At 36.3% G+C, this 26,437-nt stretch overlaps 1 pseudogene across 1 annotated transcript; it reads left to right on the top strand.

Annotated features, from left to right (window-relative positions):
* Nucleotides 1–873: 873 nt before the first annotated feature.
* LOC143604694 (7-deoxyloganetic acid glucosyltransferase pseudogene) lies at nucleotides 874–2,963 on the top strand (annotated as a pseudogene). Its single transcript, XR_013148344.1, has 2 exons — nucleotides 874–1,378; nucleotides 2,020–2,963. The product of XR_013148344.1 is annotated as a 7-deoxyloganetic acid glucosyltransferase pseudogene (transcript).
* The last annotated feature ends 23,474 nt before the right edge of the window (nucleotides 2,964–26,437 follow it).

The following is a 26,437-nucleotide window of genomic DNA, read 5'->3' as shown; positions in this document are numbered from 1 at the left end:
AACTTGAAAACCAATCGTATATCCACCACCACATAACGCACAAATACACCCACACTTCACAGCGCATCGGTACAAAACCTTGTTACAGATAAATGATTTTAAACTAAATATAAAACTGAAACACATCATGTAAGAATATGATTTAAAAGAGGTTGAAGCGTATCACATTACTCACGGATTCCCTTAGGGACCATGTGATGTGGACAGTCTAAATGGGGGTCATTTGCTACTCATTCTTCGGCGGTAACATTCAACTCCTAGCGACCAAAATTTTGTTTTTTTCGTTTATTTAATAAACAATTATCTAGATCATCCTTCATCACTATCAGAATCTATAATCAATCTATCTATAATATATATAAACGAAACCTTTAAAAGTTTTCTGATTGCTCTTTAAATTCTCTCAAACCATCAGATTGCTTTATATGTAAATAAAGACTTCTTATAGATATCACTTAAACGAATTATAACATTTTATTAAATTAAAAATTAATCTTACCAAATATTTGATATGAAAATCCTATAAAATAGGGATATACAAAAAATTAATATTCGATTTATTTTAGAAAAAAGATATTATATATAATTAAGAAACAATTTTATAGTAAAAAAAATAAGCAGGTCATGGATCTCACCAAACTCATACAACTTTTAAACCGGGTTTTAACATCTAATTTATTTGTAAAACTATTTTATAATTAAATCATAAATATATTATTATTAACTTCTTTATAATAAATAAAATTAAAATTCAAAAAAATATATAAATATTAGAAACGAAAGACGTACCAATATATAAGTTGTTCGATCTCTCCACAATTTCATACACCTCTCAAAACAACAATCAAAATATTGGTCAAAATTGTTACAAACATGGCTCTTGAACCTCATGTCCTAATATTTCCCCTACCATTTCAAGGCCCCGTTAATTGTGCTTTTAAGTTAGCCGAGCTTCTATGTCTTTCCGGCATCCATGTCACCTTCCTCAACACCGAACACATCCACCGCCCGCTCCTTCGCCACACCCAGGTGCTATCCCGGTTCAACCGCTATCCTAACTTCAAATTCCGGACCATCCCTGATGGCATTGACCATGAAACACCGGTCCATCGGGACCAGTTCATGGAGGTGATGGCTTCGGTGGATGCGGTTACGAAACCTCTTTTCCGGGAGATGGTACTTTCAGGAGAGCTGAGTCGGAAATCAGAACGGCCAGTGACGGTGATGATACCGGATGCATCCTTTCCTTTTGCGGTGGATATAACGATAGAGGCGTCGATTCCGGTTATTTGCCTGGACACTTTAAGTCCATGCTGCGTGTGGACTTCATACTTGAATCTTCCTACTCTTATTGAAGCAGGGGATGTCCCCTTCAAAGGTTGGTTTTGGTTTTTTTTTTATTATTATTATTATTATTATTATCGGTTTATGTATGAAATCCGGATTTGCTCTTTATTTTAACGGTTTAAAAGTAACGCTTGTTGACGGATGGTTAGGATTGCAAAAAAGTACAGACCACTGGAGCTAAATCTGTAAAATTACCATTACATGATACAATCCTGCAAAATAATGTTGATCATAAAAGTAATTTATTCCGTTTAAAACTTGATATTTTATAATATAATATAGATACGTAATGACTTCTTAACTATAGTGAGCCGAGTAGGTCGCATACCTTCACATGTTTTTTTTTCTTTTTTTATTAGTGCGTTAATTTAACAAGTCCAGGGCCATTGAAATTTTCAACAAGTGACAGACTGAGTCTCGATTACAATTATCTTAATTTATTTTATGCATCAACCAAGTAATTTAATATTAAGTTACGTTTATTCTAACTTCATAAAAACAGTCATAATATATTTGTTTTATAGCTAACTTAGAATATACTAATAAGTGAATAACTCTTATTATTTCATAAGCATTTACTTATGAACTTTGTTGACGTTTGTATCGTAAGTAAAAATCAAGTAAAAACATAGAATTTTATTCTTTTTACCAATCCATTTTCTTTTTAATCAGGAAATGATCTAGACCAGCTGATAACAAGTGTGCCAGGAACAAATCATATTATTCGAAAACGGGATCTTGCAAATTTTTGTCGCTCAAACGACATGTCAAACCCAGATATCGAAGACATCATCAAAGAAGCTCAGGCAATTTCTCAAGCTCAAGGTCTCATACTCAACACATTTGAAAAGCTGGACAGTCTCGTACTCCCACATATGCGAAAATTTTGTCCAAATATTTATACTATGGGCCCACTACACACTCTTCACAAGACGCGACTTACGACTAACACAACGTCATCGCAAGAATCCATCTTTTCGAACAGTATTTGGAAAGAAGATAGAACTTGCATGTCTTGGCTTGATGTGCACGATCCAAAAACCATCGTCTATGTTAGCATAGGGAGTCTTGCGACCATGACAGCTGAAGAATTGCTAGAATTATGGTATGGTCTAGTTAATAGTGGAAAACCTTTTCTGTGGGTGAGACGGCCCGGGTCAATCAATGGTGGGTATGATGAGTCCCAAGTTCCAACTGAGCTACTAGAGCGGACAAAAGAAATCGGGTATATAGTAGAATGGGCTCCACAAGAAGATGTACTCGCTCATCCGGCCATTGGTGGGTTTTTGACACATAGCGGATGGAACTCCATTATGGAGAGTATAGTAGAGGGTGTTCCTATGGTTTGTTGGCCGTACTCTGTGGACCAACAAGTTAATAGTCGATTTGTGGGAGAGGTATGGAAAATGGGAGTAGACATTAAAGATACTTGTGATCGTGTGCGAGTTGAAAAGGCAGTGAGGTACATTATGGACTCCAAACCTAATGTATTTACACAGAGTGCTAATACTTGGGCAAATTTGGCTAAAGAGTCAATAGCTAAGATGGGTTCATCATCAATTCATTTGAACCGGTTGATTGATGATATTTTAGCAATGAGCTCAAGTCGAAGCTAAAGTTGTCAAATTATATTTTTGTATGATGCCACGTACTGTTGTCGAATTAATTGTGAAATAAGTATGTAATATTGTGTACAGTTCAACTTCAACGTCATTATACAAGGGCATATATCGATTTTTTTTTAAATGGGCAAAAATTAAGTGGATAAATGGTTTGTAGGCCAGAGATTTTTTTTCTTAGGTGATGCGCTATTTGAAATGATGTTGTGTTAGTGTTTACAGATCTTGTCCGACGAAATGGAAGTTTTATTTGAGGTTCGCCATTTGAAATGGCGGAACCTATAAAAATAATGTGTGATTTGCCATTTAAAATCGTAGATATCTGAAAAAAGATGTAACATCATATCTTTTTTTCGATCCTAAAATGTATGATTGACAAGTATTCTATTCAAGATATGTTGTTTCAGCATTTTAAATGGCGGATCACTTATTATTTTTATAGGTTCCGCCATTTCAAATGATGGATTCAAACAAAATTTTCATGTCACCGGACAAGATTTGACAAGACCAAAATAACTTTTATGATGACACCTCTTTGCACTTAAACATCCTATTTTGTCATGGTCATGAAAAACAAAGCTACTTGTTTATGGTCAGAAAGATGGTGAGTAGTGGTGGGGATGCTGCGAGGGGTGTATAGGATTGGGGCGAATGGTTGATTAGTGGGTGGTGAGGTAGAGAACAACGGAACATGAGGTCGTCTAGGAAGGTGTATTAATCAGATGATTGAGGTTCGGTGAAAGGGAATGATGTTTAGTCAAATATTAAGTGAGTCTAGTAGGAATTGGATCATGGACGAGTCATAGCATCTACAACCATTGAAATTGGTGGGATAGCCAAGAAAAAGACATTCTATTGAATGAGTGTGTTAGTGTGTGTAGCTTGTGTGGTTGAGTGCAGGGTTGGCAATAGCATATGAGGCTAGGCCATCGAACAAGGCCCAAAAAATTTTGGGGCCCAAAATAAAAACCAACTCTGATATATGTATACATAAAACATAAGTAAAAAACAGAATGCAAAGAAATAAAGAAAGTCATGTTTATTGTTAGTTGCATGCATTGTACTTAGCTGTAAAGGGTTTTGGTGTCACCCAGGTTCGAGACCTTTCAGCACCTTGCTTTGCACATTTGTTTTTCTTTTTTTTTTTTCCACCAAACCAAAATTTCCATTCTTTTAATTAGTTGGTATATTCATGTTTTAATCTCTTGGTTTTATATTAATAAGATTCTTTTATATACAGTTTTTTAAACCAAAGAAATAAGTTGATTTAAAACCCAATTAAAATTTATAAAATAAAAACCTATTTAGTTTATCTTTAAATACAATTATATATAGGGGACACTTTTTTACTCGCACAGGGTCCTCGAAGTCATCCGTTTTCTCAGAGACCGCCCTGGTTGAGTGGCAGATTGTTTTGTTAGCGCACACACCCAAGCACACGTAAATGATCGTATGTTGGGTGACAATGGTAGAGGGCAAATGTTGGAGTTGAAAAGTGGAGTCTTTTGGTTAGTAGGATGTTGTGGAGCTATGTGACAGTGTGGAGGGCTTTAACCCAAACGAAATGAGGGTGATGGGTGTGGATGAGTAATTTTCGAATGATGTCGTCTAGTTGACGAAACATTAACTAGGCTCGTTGGTTCTATTGTGATATTGGGGACAAGAGAATTGGGAAACAAGGCCGTGTGTGTAAGCAAAAAAAAAATTTGAATTTGTTGTTATCGAATGCTCCTCCTATGTCACCTTAAAATGTTCTTAATTTGATATTAAAATGTGTAAGAATTAGTTGAACGAATTATTTAAAATTGGTGGTGGTTTCGGATTTGTAACCTTCCTTTAATGGGTAGACCAATACATGATGAGTGAAATTGTCAATCAGTACCATATGATATTTGTAGCATATTTACTTAAAATTGGGGACATCCGAAGATCATTGGACACTATGTCAAATGGTGCAAACTAAATGAATTTGAATCAAAGAACCATCAAACAAATGATAATTGACAAGAATGATATAACGATGAATCCATAGTTTTTTATAACAAAGAAATGAATGGTGAGTAGGGGTGAGCAAGAAACGGTTTTGAACCGGAACCAAACCGGTGCCTCATAACCGCTAACATGTATTACCTTACAATTCTCTGTTCTCAGTATTTGAATTAAACGGTTGTTGGTTTGGTTCCGGGTAACCCCCCCCCCCCCCCCCTTTTCTCAAGTTGGTGGTGTTAAAACAGCCAACTTATCTAATAAGTCTCGGTGTTGTGGGCTAGCAAGACTCTTAATAAAAATATCCGCAAATTGATCATGAGTCCGAGTATGTGATAACAAAGTTAAGCCTTCTTGTAACTTTTCTGTCACAAAATGGCAATCGATCTCAATGTGTATAATATGATCACGATAAACCAGATTCTTTGTAATGTGAACGGCCGCTTGACTATGACCCTTAAAAAGAACGGTGTGACTTTAGGTATATTAAGTTCGTGTAATAAACGGGTCAACCAAGCCAAGAAATGGGCATCCACCAAGGGAAATGAAATAACAACTTACTGATTTGCATGTGTTTAGACATGAAGCTCAGTCACCATCACAATAAGCATGAAGATCAAAATGAGAGGAATCGTTAAAAAATAATCCTTGGGAACCAGAACTTTGACATGGCTAAAGTGTGTAATGGACATTGCATAACTGAACAACAGAAGCCAAATCAGGATGTGCATGTGTCAGGTAATTCAGTTTTCCCACCGGTTGTCGATATTGTAATGGATCTGAAACTACTTCCCAATCATTAGCTTTCAGTTGTAAGTGAACAAGTAAAGGAGTGGAAACTATTGGAAGATCAGAACCGGTGAGCTTGGCTAGCAAATCATTAGCAAATTTCCTTCGGGTCATAATGACCCCATTAGAAAGTTTTAAATATTTCATTCCAAGAAAATAATTGAGGAAACCAAGATCCTTAATCTAGAAAGTTGAATGAAGAAGATATTTGAGACCCAAAATTTCTTCATTATCATTTCCGGTGACCAAAATATCATCAACCTATATTGCAACATGAATACTAGAGCTACCCATTGATTTAGTGAACAATGAGTAATCATTATTTGATCGAATATAGCCTTTTGATTTTAGAACAGTTGATAATTTCTCATACCAAAGTCGGATGCTTGTTTTAGGACATAAAAGAGAATTTTGTAACTTCAAAACTTTATTAGGTGGTATATTCATTTCAGGAGGGGGAGTCATAAATTTCTTCATTGAGGTCACCATGCAAGAATGCATTGTTGGCATCTAATTGGTACGATGGCCAATGTAATTTTGTGGCTATGGCAAAGAGACTATGTATAGTAGTCATTTTGACAACAGGTGAGAACGTTTCATTGTAATTGAGACCAGGTTATTGAGTATCACTGCTAACAACTAATCGAGCTTTGCATCTTTCCATACTACCATTAGCATTATATTTAATATTGTAGACTCATTTGCACTTGGTTGGCTTTTTACCCAATGGAATATCAACAACTGAACAAGTGTAGTTGTCTTGAAGGGCTTGAAACTCTTTATCCATCGCATCACACCAAGAAGAATGCATAGCAGCTTGTTTATATGTTTTTGGTTCTTGTAGGATATCAAGATTGTGAACAAAGTTTTGACTAGAATCAACTAACTCATTAAAGGGAACATGAGAAGTGACCGAGCAAGCATTGGTGATTGTGTGACAACAATCATGAATATTATGCACATTATGACAAACATAATCATTCAAATAAGCAAAAGGAACATATTGTCTAGAGGATTTTCGAAAGGAACTACAGGAGGAACATAAAAATTGGACGAGTTAGGAGGAACCAAAGAAGTTGAAATAGGATAAGGAGATAAAGGTTATGGAGAATTGTGTGATGACAAACAATAAGTGTTTGAATTGTTAATATTGGCATCAAAGAAAGAGCGCATGCTATCATTTGAGGGAACAAAAGATGAGATGATGTAGAAGATGGAATGTGGGGAAATAAATGTTCAAAAATCACAACATCCCTATAAACAAAAACAGTTTTGAGTATATAGATTATTGTGGCATTCGTGAAAATGCATTTTTGCCATATTTTTAGTTTTTTTATTAACTATTTGCTGCATTTATTGTAAAATAACCATTAAAAAACAACCAAACGATTTACAATGAAGTGGCAGGTAAGCGGGCAACAAGCTGCTACATTTATAATGATTACAGTAACAATACTGTTTAATAACATGAATCTTTCAATAAAAGCTATCTAGGAGCTTATGTTCGTTAAAATACACCTGAGTCAACTCTCAACCTGTTTGTCCCATCTGAACCATTTTGGTTCATTCCTATTTCCTCTAAGTATCTTTGTTTGACCCATTCGTATATTATCCAAATATTTTTGTGTGACCTGTTTGAGAATTTAAGTAACCCAAACTAGACTATTTATAAGTAAAAATGGGTTGAAATTTCAATTTATATCTGTCTTTTTGATTTATCTAGTTAATAATCTTTTGGGGAGTATTTATAAAAGGTGCGATATTGGACTTAATGTTAAATTTCGAGCCCAAATGGTAAAACCCAAACCAAATGATTGCCAAAACTGAAAGATTGAAATTGAAAGGATTTCAAAAACCCAATAAATGATATTTTGTTTTTTTATTTGGTATGATTTCAAAACCGATCCATGCACATCCTAATTGTATTCACATTTAAAGTATCTTTTTTTTCTTTTACTAACTATTAAACTGAAATTACATATTTGCCCCTGATATGCTTTTCAGTACCATTAATATTTATGGCAGGGGTTCATGAACAAGATGTAAAGATACTGAGCCTTACTATAGTCTCTCCTGATAGACCTGATATTGTTCTTGAAATCCCTAATTTCGGGAATCCAAAAGCCCCTTGGTTTACTCTAAAAAAAAGAAGCATATAATTTGAAATTCTCAATTAGGTTAGCAATGACATTGTTTGTGGGCTCAAGTACACCAACAACATCTGGAAAACGGGCCTCAGGGGTACCCTCTCTCTTTACATACACGGGCCCTTAATATTTTAATGACAATTGTTTATAATCATTTGGGTCGTTTATATTTTGTTAATATAGTTGATAACTCAAAGAAATGCTTGGGACCTTCAGGCCACAAGCAGAGCCGTGCATATAGGGCTGTCAATTCCTGACACAACCCGAAACCCGACACGAACCCGACACGAAAAAAATATTGGTTTTGGGTCGGCTGACACGACCCGTTTTCTTAAATAGGTCAACCCAAACCCGACCCATCTAAAAAATGGGTCAACCCAAACCCAACCCGTCAAAAAATGGGTTGACCTGTTAACCCGTTTAAAAATTTTATAGAAGTTAATTTTTTGATTTTAGAGATGAGAAGTGTTAAATTTTAAAGTTAAATACTTTGATTTATAAATTTTCATATATCTATTAATTTTTATAAATTAAATTAATTACTTTTTAAATATTTTTGTCCACTCTTCACTTCCATTATTTATATTTTATTAGTCTTAACCATCTATTCTCTTATTATCTCCATTCGTTTATTCTTATCTTAAGCAAAGTATGTGAACCTAAGTTTGTAAATTGGAGATGAGAGATAAATTGACAAAAACAATAGATCTATTACAAAATTGCTAAAATGCTTTATATGAATAAGAGTAATTGATTGTCTAGGTTAATATTAAGCCACTAGATATTAATCATATTCGTAAATGAACGTAAAAGGGGCTGACCCGAACACAACACGAATTTAAATGGGTCGACACGACCCGACACGAATAAATATATGGGTTGGGTTAGGATTGAAGAATCTCGACCCGCCAACCCGAAACCTATTAACCCGTTAACCCACCAACCCGACACGATTGACACCTCTATGTGCATACATGTAATGCCTGTAGAGGTTACTCCCTCAGGTTTTTAGCTAGAGGAAATTATACGACAAAAAACAAGGTATTCAACTAATGAATAATTGGCGTGCTAAATATAATTATAAGAATATAGAGTTTATGTTTGTTTATATTGTGTTTAGTTTATTGATGATGATAATAAGTGTTGCCTTGAGCCTAACTACACTTTGACATCCAGAAAGAAAAACTGGTCCAGGTAGGATCCATATCATTTCAGACCTGTTTTATGGTTATAATGGGAATTCCCTTTTTTGCTATTAGTCTAAATATGGATCTTTCGGGTTTTTTCAAGTCAAATTTGTGACCCCTTTTAACTAAACGGGTCGTGTGGGAGTTGACCCGTGTAGCCCAGCTATTTCATTTTAAATTTTAAAAGCTAATATTTTGTAACAATTTAAATTGCCAAGTATCTTAAGTCAAACTTTAAAACAAAAAAGTAAACTGACATAAGATTCTATAATTACAATGTAATTGTTATATATATATGGAGAGAGAGAGGATTAAGTTCATTTCAGAAGTTTCTTATTGCGAGAAGAGATTTTAACCAATCACATAATTTCTTTTTTTATTTTCTGATTATTTATATGTAAGAGTATATTAGTGAAATATAAAGTATTTTGTTTTGTAACTCATGCTCATTAATGGTTTAATAATTAATAATAAGTTACTAGCAAATGGTAAGTTTCAAACTATTATTATTTTTTATTTCATATAAAATTTGAACAATTGGAATCTATTTGATCTAAAATCATTTAATTCTAAAAATGGCTAATTATTATTATTATTATTATTATTATTATTATTATTATTATTATTATTATTATTATTATTTGATCTAATGTAATGTAGATATAGCTACGTAATGTGATGTAAGCACACTTTAAATGTCGTGTAGCTATAACTAGTGTAGTGTAGACATATCTAATGTAGTGTAATTAAAACTAATATAGTGTATGTACACTTTCAAATATTGTGTAGCCATGTCTAATGTAGTGTAGGCACACTTTTAATATTGTGCAATCATAATTAATGTAGCGTTGACACATCTAATGTAGTGTAGGCATATCTAATTTTGTGTAGGTACAACTAACATAGTGTAGTCAAAACTAATATTGGATAGACATATCAATGTGGTGTAGACAAAACTAATTTTGTGTAGGTACACTTTCAAATGGTTGTGTAGTTATAACTAGCGTAGTGTAAACATATATAATGTAGCGTAGGTAAAAAAATGCAGTGTATGAACACTTTCGAATGCTGTGTAGTTATAACTAACGTAGTATATAATATAATGAAGGCAAAACTAATACTGTGTAGGAATCAATTTGTTTATATAATACAGTGTTGGCAAAACAAATAAAGATAGGCTTACTTCAATACATTGTATGCGCTACATAAACAAATCCGTAATATACAATGTAATGTTGCAAAATTTATGTGTTTTATGAACAAATGCTAAAGACAAATAAAGAACTTACACAACCATAAAAAAATATCATAATTTTAATGAAAAAAATAAAATATTATTAACCTTCTAATGAGCAATAAAATTTTAATAATTTTAATTTTGATGATTTGTCTACACTACATTAAATTATGACTATACAAAATTTGAAAGTGTGCATACACTACTTAACTTTATCTACATTACATAAGATAAGCCTACACTACATGAGTTAATTAAAAAAAATCACATTAGAGATCAAATAAAAAAAATTAATTAGCCATGTGTTAGAATAAAATGATTTTAGATCAAATGAATTTTAATTGTTAATAATAATAATAATAACAACAATAACAATAACAATAATAATGATAATAACAACAACTTATCATTTGTTAGTAACTTAATATTAATTAAACCATTAATGAGTATGAGTTACAAAACAAAACATTTTATATTTTACTAACATACCCTTTTATTTAAATAATAAGAAATTAAAAAAGAAATTATGTGATTGGTTATAATCTCTTGTCGCATTTCTCGTAATAAGAAACACTTCTGAAATAAACCAAATCATATATATATATATATATATATATATTTCTACCTATATTCTAATAAAGTAAAATAATTATGGACACTTATCATCTTTTAGTTAATTCTCACAATTTTTTTCCCCTCCAAAACTAATATCTTAATTAACCATAATATATACATAATAGATCAATAATTATTAATTTTCCTTTAATACTCTATTTATATTATATCTATACATTTTTATAAAAATAAATATTAACATATTCTTTTACAATATATTCCAAAATATTTGGTGAAATCCAAAATTCAACACCAAACCATGTTTGTCAAATATTGAAAAAAAATATATAACTTCAAATGTTAACATTAACATATTATACTTTGTACTATGTATATTGTAGAAGATTGTAAAGAAAAACAAAACTCACTCGATTATGCTTTCATTTTACAAAGTTATTTTTTAATCATTAAATTATAAATACATGCTTAAAAGTCAATTCATTTTTTTAAAATCAATCAATTTATCTATTATTATTGTAAATTGTCATATATATTTATAAATTATAAATTTATGCTGTAAATCTATTCATTCATTTTTGGGTTAATTTAGTTCACTATATATATGTTAAAATGTAAGAATAATATATACCAATCACTTTCAGACATAACAAAGTTTATCATATTTAATTTCTTAGTACTTTTATCAAGGATTGTTCCGGAGTTTTTATGGAACTTAAATTTGATTTTTATTGGTCAAAAGTTAGTAAATAGGTTGTTTGGTACAAGTTAACTACATTTATAATCAAAATTTGTTACATATCAAAAATGGGAAATCTGAGTATTTTTAAAAGTTTGAGAATGCAAATAGATTTATCATCAAATTTGTTCCGGGTTCAAAGTGTTGACTTGAAAATGTCAAACGGATGAAAGTTATAATTTTAAACATGATTCGGATTTCAAAATATTTTCAAGGACATTTTTGGAAATAAAGGTTCGAGATTTGACAAATTGACTAATTTTCCCTCGACTATTAAAAATTAAGAAAAGATTGCAAACACTTTTGACACGCCACCTCTAGACCTATCAATGCTTCTAACTTTTATCAAATTTGAAATATATATGTAAGCATTAACTCTTCCTTCAATGGTGATCAGAGCGTTGTATGGGAAGCGTTTCATACAAAACTATGCTCAAATGAAGCAAAATATTCAAAAGATTGAATGAGTTAACATGCTATTTTTTATGTTGTCATTATGACAAAGTCGAAAAGCTCTCTGAAACTTATCAAAATCTTTTTCATGGTGATGCTCAAAAAACATAGTTAATGAAGAACATCCGTCGTTACAATTTAATGTTATCATTTCCTTCGATGGATGGTAAATTAACAAATTATCAATAAAGGTAACACTTATTTTATACTTATTTTGAATGGTTAGAACAAATATTATATAAAAAGTTTTATTCCTGAAATTGGTTAATAATCAAAATTCTTTCAATTATGCATATATGACACTGAGAATGAAATTTTCAATAGAAAGAGCATTCTCGGGTACATTTCTGCACATGCATTTTTTAATTAAGTTCATTTTAAAAAAATCACTTTATAATATAAATAAAATTAATTTATATACGCATAGCATAGATACAAGCATAGATGTAATACATTTTTTCATTTACGTTATGTAATTATTTGCTTTACTTGTAATTTTAATTTGGATAATCCCGTGTGTGACACGGGCACTAAAACTAATATATATATATATATATATATATATATATATATAGGATTAGGTTCATTTCAGAAGTATTTTTAGTGCGAGAAGTGCGAGAAGAAATTATAACCAATCAAAAGATTTCTTTTTTATTTTCTGATTATTTAAATACAAGGGTATATGAGTAAAATACAAAGTGTTTTTTTTTTGTAACTTATACTCATTAATAGTTTAATTAATGATAAGTTATTAACTAGTGGAAAGTTACAATCTATTTTTTTTATTTCATCTAAAATTTGAACCATTAAAATACATTTGATCAAAAATTATTTTATTTAAAATAAGGCAAATTATTATTATTTTTTATTTGATCTCAAATGTGAAGTGCTTTTTTTTTCTCTTTGATTTTCAATCAATTAATATACTGTAATGTATATATAGTTACGTAATGTTGTGTAGGGACACTTTAAGATGTTGTGTAGTCAAAACTAATGCAGTGTAGGCACACTTTTAAATATTCCGTAGTCATAACTAATGTAGTGTAAGCAAAACGAGTGTAGTGTAGGTACACTTTCATATGTTGTGTAGTCGTAACTAATTTAGTGTAAACAAAAGTAATATAGTGTAAGCACACTTTCAAATATTGCATAGTCATAACTACTATAGTGTAGGCAAAACTAGCGTAGTGTAGGCATACTTTCAGATATTGTGTAGTCGTAACTAATGTAGTGTAGGCACACTTTCAAATGTTGTGTAGTCATAACTAATGTAGTGTAGGCAAAACTAGCGTAGTATGAGTACACTTTCAAATGTTATGAAGACATAACTAACATAGGGTGTAGGTAAAACTAATGTAATGTAGACATATTTTCAAATGTTGTGTAGTCATAATTAACAATGTAGTGCATGTAAAACTGATGTTGTGTATATTACAATGGCAGAGGATCCATAAAAGTATTAATTTGTTTTTTCCAAAATCATTAGTTAAAGAACGTTAACAAAGAACAAATTTTATATCCATATAAAAAAGGAAAAATATTAAATTTAGCTAATTTAAATCATTTATGTTTTGATAATTATAAATCTTTTTAGCTTAAGTTTAGGAGTAACAAGTGGGAGTTTTATTATTGAGTGTATGCATTTAAGCTACAAAAATACCCTTTTCACATTAAAAACCATGTATATGAGATTATTAATAATTACTAGTTTGCCATTATCAATATATACCATTGATTAATGTAATCAATGGCCCAGATTGACTTCTCGCACTTCTCGCTATCACTTGACTTATTGCATGATCCATCCCCTATATATATGTAACATCACAAAAATTTTGGTCCAAATTTGACAAATTAATAAAACTTAAGGATTAAAAATATTCATGGCAAATGTAAAGAGAAAAATAAGACAAAGAATGGAAGTAGCTTATGTTAAGGAATGGAGTAAGGAGACTCCATCCCACATCGGAAAAAGAAAGAAAAATAAAGCACTTTATAAGGAGAGAACATTCCATGGAAATGTTCTTAAATGGCCAATTACTCTCCCTAGTCTTAGCAGAGGGTGCGAAGCACCCGACGCGCACGGGCACGGGCGATGGACGCAATGTGGCGCTATGATGGCGCACGCTCGCATCGCCATGAGCCGCTTAAGAGCCGCCTTTGTATTTTTGGATGATGATAAGATCTAGATATGGCAAGTTACCAAAAGACTAGGGACTAAAAATGAACAGATTCAAAGTTTTGCATATTCGCGATACGCGAAGAATCCAAGTTGTGCATCTTCGCGATACGCGAAGATGCAGTACACGTGGAGAGACAGGAATGACACGTGGCGACACTACGCAGCGACTCAGCGAAGCTAGTGCAGCTTCGCGATACGCGAAGCTGCACAAAAATTTATATAAATAGGCCGGCCATGGGGGGTGGTCCTCACCATCCAACTCACACTTCCAATTACACATTGTCTCGATTTACGTGCCACGGCCCGAGATGGCGATATCCGACAAGCCTTACCTCGAGATGCGTGCCATAACCCTACTTAAATACCCTCTCGACTTACCTTCAAGTAGAAGTGTTGTTCAAGTAAAGCACAAGCATTTCTATAAATAAGTCATTCAAGGTAGGGGTTCTGCCCGATTATTATAATATAAATGGCTTAGATCCTAGTCAGGGATATAGCCCGTACCTTGATTTTATAAAGTGGAAATAAGATTCTATAAAGTCGAGATTATAGATAAGATAATACTTCTTTATTTTATATAAAGATTTTATATTTCTTATAATAAGAATTTGAAATATATGTTTTCTTCATGAAGAAGAAACAAAGGTTTATAAATGATTAAAAAGAAAGGACTAGAGGTCCTTATATTTATAAAGAGATAAAATGTCAAGGTAAAGGTTATGCAATCGGACTAAAGGTCTGAAGCTAGATCGTTGATCTAGTACTTATAAAATGTTATTCTCGTACTATAGGTCCGAGGTAACGAGACAAATTGGTGAGAAACACCAACCAAGAAGAAAGGTGAATACGTCCAACTTTTTATAAAACAAAGTCTTGAATGTTTGCGTGGGATTATATCCCTAAAACTTTATAAACAAAAGTAATACTGGCCCTCAGGCTATTGTATACGTTTGTCTGGATCCTTAAATATGTGGGCAGACGGTGGGCACACCGCACCACACTTGCTAATGCCTCCGCCACGTTGGGCCGGACCCAAGTAATGTCCGAGAGGGGATTATCTCGTGTATATTGAATAGTTGCCAAGACCTCGATGCTGCGGTATCGCTGAGAGGTTTCAAGTATAACTAGAGGTTTATAATAGTATATTTAACTTGGTTGTTTCCTAAGCCACGATGGGCCGGGTCACAAGATACCCGAGGGGATAATTAAGTAACTTAAAATATTTTGAGTCAGCGTGTTCACCACCATGTGTTGCTGACATATATATATATATATATATATATATATATATTTATATAACTATTTTACAGGTAATGAAGGATAGGTGTTTGGAGACAGAGGATAGCCGTTAGACGATCTGATGGCTCAAAGGATGTTTTAATATTAAAATAATGTAAATCATGGTTTTAATATCCAAACAATTTTGTATAACTTAACGGGTGTTTCAAACCCCGTGATTTGAATATAATAATATTATTTTATTAAAAGTCTTCCACTTTATAACCTTTAACTCTGATGTATTTACAAAACAGGTACCAACATTGGGTTGTCACGCCCAAGTCCTGAGCGGGGTGTGACAATATATATATATATATATATATATATATATATATATATATATTGGTTGTAAAAAAGCTTAGTTTTTAAAATATGAATATGTCAAAATAAAAACTATAAAAATAAAATATTCAAGGTTAGCGAGTTGTGTTCGGTCAACCCACAATTATGCGTGCCATTCGGGTTCACATGTCTGACTCGATTTTTGGGTTGTGGTCGTTCCAAATTTTACAGTATGGCACAAGTTCGACCCGCGAACAAAATCTTTTGTGTGGTCCCAACCAGTTCTCTAAACACATCTAAACACATCGAGTATTTATGGTGACTTTTATAAATTAATATAACTTGCATACTTCAGTCACGCAGATTGTGTTGGACCAGCCGTGCAATTATTATTTGCATTGCCGAATTTCATCCAAATGATGTATTTGTAATTAATTTGAGCGGCCCGCTGCCAGTTTTGTGATTGTCCGGCACTATTGACAGGAGTGAACCAATAGGACGATTTTGGTTAAAGTGTTGATGTACCACTGTATATTTATATTTATATTCACATTCATATTTATATTGATTATGTTATATATTTACGCGTATTTAAATATTTGTAAGAGGTACAGATAGAATATGAGTATTTAAGTTTCATATTATTACATTATAAGAAGTTTGAATTATCCCAGATCTTAATATACTTGATGGTGTCTCCCGTAGTTATATTAATATTTACAAAATAACTAATGAAAAAGAAAGAGTAGATTATATTCAGTTAAGAAGGTATCCTGAAGTTCAATGAGGTGTGTTTAATATTATTTTATACGTATGTCTTTTGGTTCGGTTAATTCAGTAATGCCATACACCATAATAAGCCTAAATATTTCTTGTAAAAAGTATTACTACACCTGTTTCGCTACTTATGATAATATTCTAATATGTCACATTGAGTACGTATGACATGTAAAAAATTGATTTTTTTTCATTACATTAAAGACGTTAGTGTTACCGTCTATTAAACGACCGAACAACGAAACTTGATGTTTGTTGTTGTTTTTAGACATAAGTTTATTATGACTTTAATCGAACATACATTATCATACATATTTTATGATTTCCAACGTTGAGTAAGGCAAAAGCATACAATTCGTTCGCATACGAGTATACCACGGATTACATAATGAAGCAAGAAACCAACCCAAAAGACACCTGTTAACACGTCAAAATACAAACATGCATACCCTTACTGTTCCCGACGAGCTCACTTTGTCATCCATAACTACCTTCACATACCACGGATGAGCATATTCGCTACTGGTATCGAAATCGGTACCGGTAGTGGTCCCGAACCAGTACCAAGTTTTGAGTTTTCTGCACCAGTACGATATGGTATTTCCCGAATTTTGCCTTCAATCCCGGTACCGAACCAAACATTTCGATACAGGTGCCAAAAATTTGTGATTTTCGGTGCCGGTATTTTTTATACCTGTATCGGCACGCTACCAATCTCATCCTTAATTCATGCTACTGAATTAACGTAATCGTCACATTCTCACATTGATATTCTCGTCCACCGGACGGGTAAAGTAATAGTTATTTTGAGTTATGATTTAGACACCAAAGTTTTTCCATAATAATTACGATTTAGACACCAAAGTCTTTCCATAATAATTATGATTACAATGTTGCTTGTGTTTAAACTGTTTTAGAGAGTTTCCAATTTTACGATTTCTCAAATGATAAAATGAAAAATATGTTGCTTGTGGGAATCAAACTCACTACCTTACTTTTAGTGATGTTTATGACTTACAGCTCAACTGTTAGTATTCTCTTTTTCTAAATTGGTATACATTCATAACCTTCCATTTTGATTCCTTTTAAAATACAAATACCAATTATTCTTACTAATTTATGTAGTTTAGAAAATTATTTATATCTTATGAATTCATAAGAAATATTATTAAATTTAACTTTTTTATTTTATTTTTTAACCGCTCGTGTATCACACGGGCTCTATCCTAGTCGTAATAATCAGTTGATTACAATTGTGCGTTTCAAATAACAGTTAGTTATAAAGGGGTATTTTATTTTTAAATTACAATTAGTCCATGTGTAATCTCACAAAACGCCCTTGTAAATGGTCCTAAAATTGTCAATTTATGACTTGATATGTTGACACAAAATAAGTTTATACGTAGTTCATGTTAGTGTCTGGGGTAAACAAGTTTGGGTAAACGAGCCAACATGATAAAAAAAACATAACTCAACAGATCCAACCCACTAAACTCATTTATGATAACACATTTAGCTTATCATCATATTAAATATGTAAGGTCAACTTGGCACGCGCTATTACCCATTTATCGAACGGTGTAAGTTTATAGCTTTATAAATAATTAAATGCAAACGGTAACTTTTAATTTTTGATGAATGCTCATTTTCGTCCTTGTGGTTTGCTACTTTCGTCATTTCAGTTTAAAGTTTGAAATTTTATCAATTTAGTCCTTATAGTTTTAAGCATTAGCCAATTACGCCCCCCGTCTAACGGCATCCAACTATGCCGTTAGTTTAAGGTGTATTTTTGTCTTTCTCTTGTTTATTTTTAGTTAATTGTCATTTTCATCCATGTGGTTTGATACTTTTGCTACGTCAGTCCAAAGTTTGAAATTTTGTCAATTTTATGTTTAATTTAATTTAGTTTTTTTTATGTAACCCCTAAGAGCATAATCCAAGCCTAAAACTATCGAGCATCGACCAAAACAGGTCTACATTTAATCTTTCGACAACAGTAATCATACCCCCCCCCCCCCTCATATTTAGTTTCTAGACATTTCCTAAACTCTCCCCCCATGGTGGAATTCATTGGTAAAACAGTCAAGGTAATTCCCTAAAATCGTACTATACCGATAAAACGAAAATCGTTTCTTTGGTTAATGCATAATAGTTAGGGTTTAGAGATAACATATCATAGCAAACATTTTGGTCGAAATCAACATCAGGATGCCGAATATCCCGCATTTCCATGTTTGCTCAAGAAATCGATACACTAGATCGCAGTGTGTTCTTCAAATCGTGGTGTTGTTCTTGAATTCTTCAAATCAACAACTCTAGGGTTGAATTCACGAATTCAAGAACAATACCACGATTTGAAGAAAACACATGTGATTTAGTTCATCGATTTCTTAAGCAAACATGGAAATGCGGGATATTCGACCTACTGATGTTGATTTCAACCCAGATGTTTGCTATAATATGTTAATCTCTAAACCCTAACTATTATGCATTAATCAAAGAAACGGTTTTAGTTTTTTGGGTATAGTTCGGTTTTAGGGAATTACCCTGACCACTTTATCAATGAATTCCATCATGGACTGAAGTAGCAAAAAACAACTGAATCAAAATTAAACATAAAATTGAAAATTTTCAAACTTTGGACTGAAGTAGCAAAGTATCAAACCACAAGGACGAAAATGACCATTAACTAAAAATAAACAGGAGAAAGACAAAAATACCCCTTAAACTAACGGCGTAGTTGGATGCCGTTAGACAGGCAGACGTAATTGGCTAACGTTTAAAACTATAAGGATTAAATTGACAAAATTTGAAACTTTGGACTGAAGTGGCAAAAGTAGCAAACCACAGGGACGAAAATGGCCATTAACTCTTAATTGTATATAATTATTCTCTCTTAATTGCGTTTTATGACTTGTATCAATATCTGTATAAAGAGTAGTTGGTTAGAATTTTTTTTATTTTTTATTTAAATTCCAACAGTTGACATTTATCTTTAATTTAAGGTTCACTTGGTTTTTACTTTATGTTTTTAAATGTTACATGATTTGTCCTTAGGCTCTAATCCGGTTAGGGCGGATGGTGTGATCACCTAAGGGCACCCAAAGTACCCTAAGCATTGACAAATCCTTCACTGCCACATCATATTACCCTTAACTACCTTGGATTTCCCTAAGAACTGACAACGGTGTACCCGAACTACCATAAAGAATTTGAATTTTTTATTATTAAAACACAAATAAATAAAAACTTCCAATAAATTTAAAATTACATAATTCAAACTAAAAAACAAAAATAAACATAAAAGAACTAATCTAAAAATCAAGAGGCAACCCGTAATTCGAGTTTCTTCATCATCAATCCTCATTATTGCCATACAATGGGAGTGGTCGGCCTTCCATGTCTCGAGGGGACCTATAATCCATCGAATGCCATTTGATCCTCCATAGAATAGCGGTATTGCTCAGGTGAAATTAGAGTAGAAGGTCTCATGAACTTGACGGCTGGATAAAAAAACATAGGGTGGTAGCCTTGTTATTGTTGACTAGAACCAACACCTCTACCGGCGCCTCTACCGATTCCTTTACCCGGCCCTCTATCGGATCGTCTACCTCTTGAATTGTTCGGATCCATTGGGTAAAAAGGAAGTGGGTAAAAATGGAGTAGAAAGTGTATGTATTTTGTGTATTAAACTTGGAAGAGATGGAGATTTTAAATAGGAAATATGGGGTGTTTATTAATGGAATTTATTGGAAAATGGAGAAAAAAGAGCTGTTCAACGGCTATGTGAATTTTGGTCCACGGGGAATAATACCCTCAACTATACCCGTCTGCAAATTTTTAAGGAGTGGTGGCGGTGTTTCCCCGCGGGGGGGGGGGGGGGGGGATAGTATCTATTAGGGGTACCCTTCGCCCCACACCCTCCACCCTTGAAGTTTTTAGTTAAATCAGGTAACAACAAAGTAGCGTGAGTGATCTTCTCCTAACAAGTAACAAAGAGATTGAGAGAAAGAGAGAGATAGAGAATGCGTGTGATTGGACAAAGAAGCAAATAGCTTGCATGGTTTCAACCAGAGACACGATTTCACTAGTGGCGTAAAGATGAGGGCGTGGTATTTAACATGACCATTTGCTGTCACAACAGCACCAGCACCATTCGAATCCACAACTAGTATTTTAGGAAGGTGACGACTACATTAATTAATTAATGAATGAAGAAACTTACAAAGCAAATACACTCATAGAGATTGAAGAGGTAGGTCCCAGCAGAGCCCAGTTGGACCCGCAAGACTCACCTTGAAGAGGGACGTTTGCGCAAGGACCAACTGGTTCCGCAGGACCCACCATGCTCAGAGATGAAGACCTTACGCGCAGTACGCCAGCTGTTCCCGCAGGGAAAGCCTCCCAATGGTGAAGTATCCCGCCTGTCCCCGCAGCTGCGGATACAAGCCATCAGGGAAGGCTACCCGCACTAATAGCAAGGCTACACGCACAAGGCACTAACTCAATAATTCAGTGTCACCTGAAGGAATGAGCAAGACGGGAATACTCCCGCCCAAATGAGCTAGTCTGTATGCTTCTGGAAGATCTTTTGTACTATACCTGCCAAGGTATGGACAAAATAGACAAGATCTGACCAAAGCAGCCCATGAACCAATCACAGGGTGACAGCTCACCGACAAACAGTACGAGGAGCATGCTCTAGTACTGTTTGTCACTATTAGCCGCTGCCTACTCACCAACCCTTGTCGTGGTACGCCCATAGCCTGCAGTTGGTGGAAAAGGAATAGTACACAGCCGGCCTGGTCACTATCAGCCGCTGCCTACCCACCAACCAGCATGGCAAGTGCGTAGCCCATAGTTGGTAGAACAGGAATATTCTACAGCTGGCTGTACCTGCTTGGAAACCTACCTTCGGCTATAAATACTCCAACATCTTGGAACGGTAGGATCATCTGGTATTTTACCTTCACTAGCTATTTCTCTCAATATACACTTATATTCAGAGCAATCTAGTCTGATTCTCACGCCGGAGGGTGGTCACAAGGAGGAACCCCCCCTTCTCAGTGACGAGCTCACGGTGTCTGTTTTGCAGGTCATCTGAAGAGCATCCTTCTTTGCCGGACCTAACCCTCGTGGGAAACATTACTTAACCCCCCAGATTATCCGTAATCTGCCCGGGGTAAATTAGTGTTTCTTCATTGGCGCCATCCGTGCATAAAAGCTAGAACTAATTCTCAGTTTTTTCAAAATTTCTGAAGAAATGGTTAACGTTACTCCGGTCCCAAGGCCAGTAAGTGACCAGGAAACCCCGGTAACCACAACCCCAGCTACTGGGGGCAACACCGGCGGTTATACAAATTTTACGAACACTACCCCGGTTACCCAAGCCGGGGCAAGTGCAGTAAACAATATTTCACTGGGTTCACTAATGCCCAGTTGGAGAAACAGGCGAGGCTCCCTCGCCAAACACTCGATCAAGTTAAGGCGTGGGCCGAAGCACGTCAGAAAGAGTTCCAAGCTGAGTTGGATGAACGCTTGCGTTCATTCCAACAGGCTGACGAATTCGGAAATACTCGACAACAGCTCAACATGAACAGTGAGTACGAGTACTCGGAAAATGATCGGGAGGAATCCGACACCGACGAAAAACCTCGCCACAGGGCGAAAGGGAAGCGTAAGGAAACGGACTTCCAACCAAGAAGGAATTTTGGAGAAACCTTCAAACCAAGGAACGCGGGAGGAAACCCACGTGACTTCTCTAAAACCTTTAGACCAACTGCCGCAAATGCGGGAAAGTCCAAGTTTGCAAGGGACATTGCGGAAGCAATCGCCCCGAGAAGTGCCAAACAGATATCCAACATCGGTACTTATGATGGTCTATCTGACCCAGACGATCACATGAACAGATTCATAGCGGGGGCAACCGTCAGTAACTGGACGGAAGCCACGTGGTGTTATATGTTCCAAATGACGCTGGTTGGAGCGGCCAGGGCGTGGTTTGATCGTTTACCGGTCCACCACATCTATGATTGGGCGGACTTTCAACAAAAGTTCAGCCAACACTTCAGTCAACAGAAGAAATATACTGAAGAACAGTGGACGATCCTTAACTGCGTGCGAGAGGAAGATGAATCTTTACTAGACTTCATCACTCGCTTCAACTCCAAAAAGCTGAGTCTGGGTGACATAAGTGAAGATCTTGTTCGCGCCGCTTTCATCCAGGGTGCCGAATACCCAGAGTTTATCCGCACGCTGACGGGTAAGGACGGCATGCCATCCACATGGGATGCCATCATGACGGCGGCCAAGCGCTTTGCCGAGACAGAGAAGCAACTGGGTAGGGACCTTCCCCAGAATACACATCTCTACACGCAGAGGACCAGAGAAAACAATGTTCGGATCGCCCGGCAGAACAAAAAGAGGAAGCTAGGTATTTGGCAGTCAAGGGTAAACTTTGACACCTCATCCAGCTCTCGCCCTCTTGTTGGCGGAAGGGATAACACGCACCCTTCAAGCCAAAAACACCGGTGGACGCCACTCACCAAAAGCGTCACGGAGATATTTGCCGCCGAAAAACTCCCATGGCCAAAAGCTCCAATGATCCGGCAGCGACCTAATGCGGATCAGAGCAAATCCTGTGACTTCCACGGGACAAAGGGTCACAACACTGAGGAGTGTACATCCTTGAAGGATGTTGTTGAAACATTCGTCAAGGATGAAAGACTTACGCACCTCGTGGCATCAATCAAGAATGGAGGGAGGAATGAGAAACGGCACAAAGGAAATGGACGAAAGCCCGTTGACATCAGCATCCACATGGTTCATACTAACATCACAGGAAGAAAAAGACGAACGACAGAACCATGCGCGTGGAAGGAAGCTGAGGTGCGCTTCCCGCGAGTGCCAGGAGGACCCAGCAAAGAAGGCCCTATCGTCATCAAAAGCCAGCTGGGGCACTGCATCACTTCACGCACTCTTGCTGACAACGGCGCCTCGTCAACGGTGATGTACAGGCAGTTCTTCGACAAGCTAGATGACGAAGACAAGGAACGCCTGGAAATGGTCTGCGTCTCGATGGAAGGGTTCGACGGCAGCACAAACACCCCCTTGGGTATCCTATCTTTCCCCGTCACTCTCTCGGACGGGAAACACTCCCGCACAGAAGATGTGGACTTTTTCGTAATGAGGAAGCCACACCACACATACGACATTCTCTTCGGGAGAGACGGGATGGCAAGATTCAACGCCGTGGTATCTTCAGTCCACGGCATGATGGGATGGCCAACAGCTGAAGGTGTAGCGATGATCACCGGCATTCCCCAGGTATGCATCGCATCTGTCTCATCTAAACCCAAACCAAAGATGGCTAAACCAACCATCACCGAACCGGAAGAATGGGCCTTCAATGGCAAATACCCTGACCAGGCCGTTACCATTGGCCCAACAGTCATTGATCCCACGCGCACCTTACTCAAACGCTTACTACTGAAAAACGCTGACATCTTCGCATGGACACCAGCTGATATGACTGGTGTACCTCGAAGTAAGGCAGAGCATAAGCTGAAGTGTGACCCGGCTTTTACGCCAGTCATACAAAAGCGCAGAGTAATGGGGGCGGAACAAGCTAACGCGTGTAGAACCCAAGTCAAGGAACTCCTTGACGCGGGCATCGTACGCGTTAGCAGATATCAAACATGGGTTGCAAATCCCGTTATGGTACCGAAGAATAACAAACAATGGCGCATGTGCATAGATTTCAAAGACTTAAACAAAGCATGCCCCAAAGATTGTTATCCGTTACCCGAAATTGATCTTAAGGTAGATTCGTTAGCACCGTTTCGCCTTAAATGCTTCCTGGATGCGTATAAGGGGTATCATCAAATCCACATGGCCGTTGATGATCAGGACAAAACCGCTTTTCGGACGCCCGATGGCACATTTTGTTATCAAATGATGCCATTCGGACTTAAGAATGCCGGGTCCACATATCAACGCCTGATGGACGAAGAGTTCATTGCCCAAATTGGGAGGAACTTGGAAGTCTACATGGATGACTTGGTCATCAAAAGCCCTGACGCAGAAGCGATGTTGAAAGACATCGAAGAAACTTTCAACACGCTCAGGAAGATAAACATGAAGCTCAACCCGAGCAAGTGTTCCTTTGGGATGGAAGAAGGGAAGTTCTTAGGGGTCATCGTCACTAAATATGGCTTCAGAGCGAACCCTGAAAAGGTCGAAGCCATTATCAAAATGGAATCACCTACTACCATCAAGCAAGCTCAGACACTGAATGGACGACTAGTTGCACTTAACCGCTTTTTGGCAAACCATGCGGATAAGTCGTTTCCTTTCGTGTCAACATTGAGGAACTGTTTAAAGAAAACGCACTTCCGCTGGACACCAGAAGCGGAAGCAGCTTTTCAGGAGATTCGGTCACGCTTGATTGAACTCCCAATGCTCACAGCACCAGAAGCGGGGGAGGAATTAATCCTATACCTTTCCGCCACAAATAGAGCAACTGGAGCAGTCCTGCTAGCAGAGCGGAAAGGCATCCAGACGCCAATCTACTATGTTAGCCGTGTCTTAACAGACGTAGAAACCCGGTACTCCACCCTGGAAAAATTAGTCTTAGCACTTGTACAAGCTTCACGCAGACTGGGACGATACTTCCAGGGTCACCCAATTCTCACCAACTTCAAACTCGCAAACGTTCTAGGCAAACCCGAATTATCGGAACGTCTAGCCAAATGGGCAATTGAGTTGGGGAATATGCGATAAAGTACAAGCCAAGACCAGCTATGAAAGGCCAGGTCCTGGCCGACTTTATTGCAGAAGTCCCCGCTTCGCGGGAGAAAGAGTGCCAGGAGGAGGCTCAACCCTCCCCAGCACAGGACATCAATGATGTCTGGCGACTCTACACTGATGGAGCAGCCAGCAACGAGGGTTCAGGCGCAGGGTTGAAATTAACCAACCCAGCAGGCCAAGAATACACTTACGCTATTCGACTGGACTTTCCAAGTACGAATAACGAAGCCGAGTACGAAGCATTCTTGGCAGGGCTGAGAATTGCGCGTAAAATGGGAGTGAAAAACTTGGAAGCCCACGTAGATTCCATGTTAGTAGTCAATCAGATAAATGGAACGTACACGGCCGTGAACGACACAATGGCCTTGTATCTCGCACAAGCAAAAACCCTTATGCGCGATTTTAATGATTGTAAAGTCATACACGTCAAGCGTAGCGAAAACAAATCTGCGGATGCGTTAAGCAAACTTGCATCATTAGCCTTCACCCATTTGGGAAAGGACATCCGCATTGAACTTCTTGAAGCACCATCAGTCCCGCACATGGAAATTTGTGTCATCCAAACCGGTACAGAAACGTGGATGACACCAATAATAAATTACCTTGCAGCGGGTATACTACCAGAGTCCAAAACACAGGCAAGAAAAAATACGTTGTAAAGCATTAAACTATCAACTCATTGATGACATCCTTTACAGACGTAACTTTCTTGGCCCACTCTTAAGATGCGTGGACAACCAAGATGCTGACTACCTTCTAAGGGAAGTACACGAAGGCATCTGTGGAGTACACGCTGGTCCACGCGCTGTTGTAGCTAAGCTAAACAACGCGGGATACTTTTGGCCGGGGATGCATATGGATGCGCTGGCATACATCAGAAAGTGTAGGTCTTGCCAGCTCTACGCACCCAACACGCATCGCCCGAAGAATGAACTTGTTCCAGTCACCTCTTCATGGCCATTTCAGAAGTGGGCCATCGATGTGACAGGCCCATTTCCTACAGCAGCAGGAAACGTTCAGTTCCTAGTGGTAG

The sequence above is a fragment of the Bidens hawaiensis genome, unplaced genomic scaffold (genome assembly GCF_021521415.1).
Source record: "Bidens hawaiensis isolate Kalapana, Puna unplaced genomic scaffold, B.hawaiensis_p1.1 tig00066229_1, whole genome shotgun sequence".
In the NCBI taxonomy this organism is placed as follows: domain Eukaryota; kingdom Viridiplantae; phylum Streptophyta; class Magnoliopsida; order Asterales; family Asteraceae; genus Bidens; species Bidens hawaiensis.
The sequence above is the reverse complement of the archived record's forward strand: the minus strand, read 5'-3'. Positions and strand labels throughout refer to the sequence as shown.